A 5,358-nucleotide genomic window follows, 5' to 3' on the forward strand; every position below is an offset into this window, starting at 1 on the left:
TATAATAATAATATTAATAACAATAATAATAATAATAACTATTATTATTATTATTCTAATTATAACAATTATCATAATAATAATAATTTGCGTTATAATAATTATAATTATAACAATAATAATAATTACAATAACAATCCAACCAGGAGCACGTCTGGAATTGAGACGTGGATTGATAAAAAGTTTTTTTTTTTTTTTTTTTTTTAAGTGTACAGTTGTCGAATGTTTGAGGTTTCAGTCAAAACTTTTTAAAAAAAAAAAAAAAAGTTAAAGGCCTTATTTTGGGAAAAACTGCCATGTTTAAAGAGCAAAAGTTGCGGGTTTTGAGCGCATGCGCAAACGGATCAGGCAAGGTTTTAAATCCAAATTTCTTAGATTTTTTTTTCTTTTTTTCCACAGACTCAATGGGGAAATAATTTAAAATACATATGTATTCAAATCAAAATGTAATTAATTATTTTAATTAAAGATACAATTAATAATTAGAAAAAATACCTCACAATCCATGGTATTAAAATGTCTATCAAATATAGGCTCATATGCATTATTTACGTTTTTTTGTATTTTTTCCACTGAGGGCCACACACTGAAAAGTTAAAGCATGCGGGGGCCATTTTGATATTTTTCATTTTCAAAACAATACAATATGTAGATTTTTTTTTTTCACCTTTAGGCCTCCCCTCAAGTTTGGCCCCTGGTCAGTCGAAAAAAATGTTAAAGATAAGTCATATATTATGTTTTTTTTATTATTCAATGCTTCAACTTCAACTCTAACTGTTGATATAAAATAAAACAGAAATGTATTTGTTTTATACCATTTTTGTTCAAGAAAACCCTCTTTTCTTATGGCAAAAAGACAAAATATGCAACATTCACCCCAGTAATTGGATCCCTGAATATGTCAATAATTCATAACAACATTTTTTTTTTTTTCATTATATATTTTTTAGCAATAACAGTAAATATATATTTTTTAAAAAGCCTACTAAAATTCTTGGGGACCCTTTTGGGTCCCACTCATAAAAGTGTTAAAAATAAATCATACCTTTTTGTTAAATTTTCTAGATCAACTTTGAATGTATTCCTCAATTATAAGATTGGGGGGTTTTTTTATGTTTGTTTTTTTGTTGTTGTTGGTTTGTTTCATGCCCTTTTTTTAATCAAACAACACTAACATTCTTGGGGATCCAAAAGGGTCCCACTAATAAAAAAGTGTTAAAAATAAATCATACCCTTTTTTTTAAGTTTCTATATTAACTTTAAATGTATTCCTCGATTATAAGGTTTTTACTATGTTTTTTTGTTGTTGTTTCATGCCCTTTTTGTAAAATGTTAAAAAAAAATTAAATAAGTCATATATTAAGTTTTTATTATTCAACGCAACTGTTGATATAAAATAAAACAGAAATGTATTTGATTTATGCCATTTTTGTTAAAGAAAACACTGTTTTTTATGGCAAAAACACAAAATATGCAGTATCTTCAAAATGCAATATTTCACATAAATTAATTGGAGCCCTAAATATGTCAATAATTCATAACAACATTTATTTTATTTTTTTTTAAAATTTTTTAGCAATAACAGTAAAAATTTAAAAAAATCCCACAAAAATTATTGGAGATCCAAAAGGGAAAGTGTAAAAATTAAAGTGTAAAAAATAAATCATACATTTTTTAAAGTTTCTAGATCAACTTTAAATGTATTCCTCGATTATAAGTTTTTTTAAATATTTTTTTTGTTGTTGGTTGTTTTATGCCGTTTTTTTAAAATGTTAAAAAAAATTAGAAAGAAGTCATATATTATGTTTTTTATTATTCAACGCTCCAACTTCATCTATATCTGTTGATATAAAATAAAACAGAAATGTGTTTGCTTTATGCCATTTTTGTTAAACAAAACCTTGTTTACTTTATGGCAAAAATATAAAATATGCAATATTTTCAAAATGCAATATTTCACATAAATTCATTCTTAATAATAATTCTTAACAAAATTGATTTTTTTTTTTTTTTTTTTAGCAATAACAGTAAAAAAAAATAATTTAAAAATCTCACTAAAATTATTGGGTTTCTAAAAGGGAAAGTGTAAAAATTAAACTGTAAAAAATAAAACATACCTTTTTTTTTAGTTTCTCGGTCAACTTTAAATGTATTCCTCGATTATAAATTGTTTTAATGTTTTTTTTTGTTGGTTGTTTCATGCCCTTTTTGTAAAATGCTAAAAAATAATAAAAATAAGTCATGTATTATGTTTTTATTATTCAACGCTTCAACTTCATCTCTATCTGTTGATATAAAATAAAACAGAAATGTGTTGCTTTATGCCATTTTTGTTCAAGAAAACACTGTTTTTTTTATGGCAAACACAAAATATGCAAAATTTTCAAAATGCAATATTTCACATAAATTAATTGGAGCCCTAAATATGTCAATAATTCTTAACAACATTGAATGTATTTCTTATTTTTTTGGGAGCAATAACAGTTAAAAAATATAAAAATAAAATCCCAATAAAATTATTGGGGATCCAAAAGGGAAAGTGTAAAAATGAAAGTGTAAAAAATAAATCATACCTTTTTTTAAAGTTTCTATATCAACTTTAAATGTATTCCTCAATTATACGTTTTTTTTAATGTTTTTTTGTTGTTGTTGGTTGTTTCATGCCCTTTTTGTAAAATGTTAAAAAAAATAAAAAATTAAAGTCATATATTATGTTTTTTATTATTCAACGCTTCAACTTCAACTATATCTGTTGATATAAAATAAAACAGAAGTGTGTTTGCTTTATGCTATTTTTGTTCAAGAAAACCCTTTTTTTATGGCAAAAACACAAAATATGCAATATTTTAAAAATGCAACATTTCACATAAATTAATTGGAGCCCTAAATATGTCAATAATTCTTAACAACATTGATTTTATTTATTTTCTTTTTTTTTTTAAGCAATAACAGTAAAAAAAAAAAAAAAAAATTAAAAATCCCACTAAATTTATTGGGGATCCAAAAAAGTGTAAAAATGAAAGTGTAAAATATAAATCATACTTTTTTTTTTTTTTTGAGTTCTTGGATCAACTTTAAATCTATTCCTCGATTATAAGTTTTTTAATGTTTTTTTGTTGTTGTTGGTTGTTTCATGCCCTTTTTGTAAAATGTTAAAAAACTATTAAAAATAAATCATATATTATGTTTTTTTATTATTAACGCTTCAACTTCGACTCTATCTGTTGATATAAAATAAAACAGAAGTGTGTTTTCTTTATGCCATTTTTGATAAAGAAAAACTTTTTTTTTTTATGGCAAAAACACAAAATATGCAATATTTTCAAAATGCAATATTTCACATAAATGAATTCTTAATAATAATTCTTAAAAACATTGATTTTATTTCTTTCTTCTTTTTTTTTTAGCAATAACAGTAAAAAAATAATAATAATAATAAAATAAAATCCCACTAAAATTATTGGGGATCCCAAAAAGGAAAGTGTAAAAATGAAAGTGTAAAAAATAAATCATCCCTTTTTTTTAAGTTTCTATATCAACTTTAAATTTATTCCTCAATTATACGTTTTTTTTATGTTTTTTTGTTGTTGTTGGTTGTTTCATGCCCTTTTTGTAAAATGTTAAAAAAAAAAAAAAAATTTAAAGTCATATATTATGTTTTTTATTATTCAACGCTTCAACTTCAACTATATCTGTTGATATAAAATAAAACAGAAAATGTGTTTGCTTTATGCCATTTTTGTTCAAGAAAACCCTTTTTTTATGGCAAAAACACAAAATATGCAATATTTTAAAAATGCAATATTTCACATAAATTAATTGGAGCCCTAAATATGTCAATAATTCTTAACAACATTGATTTTATTTATTTTCTTTTTTTTTAAGCAATAACAGTAAAAAAAAAAAAAAAATTTAAATCCCACTAAATTTATTGGGGATCCAAAAAAGTGTAAAAATGAAAGTGTAAAATATAAATCATACTCTTTTTTTTTTTGAGTTCTTGGATCAACTTTAAATCTATTCCTCGATTATAAGTTTTTTAATGTTTTTTTTGTTGTTGTTGGTTGTTTCATGCCCTTTTTATAAAATGTTAAAAAACTATTAAAAATAAATCATATATTATGTTTTTTTTTTATTATTAACGCTTCAACTTCAACTCTATCTGTTGATATAAAATAAAACAGAAATGTGTTTGCTTTATGCCATTTTTGATAAAGAAAATCTTACTTTTTTTTATGGCAAAAACACAAAATATGCAATATTTTCAAAATACAATATTTCACATAAATTAATTCTTAATAATAATTCTTAAAAACAACGATTTTTGATTTTTTTTTTTTTTTTAGCAATAACAGTAAAAAAAAAAAAAAAAAAGAAATAATAAAATAAAATCCCACTAAAATTATTGGGGATCCAAAGGGGAAAGTGTAAAAAATAAATAATCCCTTTTTTTTTTAAGTTTCTCGATCAACTTTAAATGTATTCCTTGATTATAAGTTGTTTTTTTAATGCCCTTTTTGTTAAACATAACGTTGTTTTTTTTATATGGCAAGCACACAAAAATAAAATGCAATATTTTACCCACAAAACCTGCCACACTAAATCAAACGTATCGGTAACGAATGCAGTAAACCTTCATTCATGGCTGTTAATTGGTTCCGGTCCTCATAGGAACATGATATTAATAATAATAAGAATGCAAACTAGGCCCATCGGAGGCCCTGTCCCAGTAGTTGATGGCGCTATTAAAGGTTGTGATATCGGCGACGTTGCCGATATTCGTGATTAATCGTCCCGGGCTGACATATGGCAGGCGAGCCAGCTGGGACGGACCCTCGGGCGTCCCCTCCGGCCATGACCGTATTAGAGGCCATTGTGCAGGCAGACATCGCCGTGTGCCGCCCGGAGCTCTTTGATATCGCTTCTCAATAATGCATCGCTCCCCCTGTCATGACGTCACCGCCATGAACAACACGCACATGATTACACCGCCTTCCAAAAAATAAAAAAAATACAAAATAAATCAATCATTATAGGAAATAATATGCGTTTGAGTTGGCAAAATAAAAATATATGTACATGAAAACAAACACATTTGTTTAAATTGCACAATAAGACTTTTAATAAAAATGTTTAATAAATGCAGCTAACATAAAAATATATTTTATGTTAGCTGCCTGCGTGGATTAAGAAGCTAATGTCAAATGTGGATTAATACATGAGAAATAGCCCCTTCCTGCTGCGTCACTGATCAAAAAAATACAACAGCAAATGATCAGTGTCACCCACTGGAGATTTAATGATGCTAAATTAGCTTGTTTTGCATTTTAAAAAAAAACATAATTATTAAATAATGTT

Source organism: Entelurus aequoreus, linkage group LG02, assembly GCF_033978785.1.
Source record: "Entelurus aequoreus isolate RoL-2023_Sb linkage group LG02, RoL_Eaeq_v1.1, whole genome shotgun sequence".
In the NCBI taxonomy this organism is placed as follows: Eukaryota; Metazoa; Chordata; class Actinopteri; order Syngnathiformes; family Syngnathidae; genus Entelurus; species Entelurus aequoreus.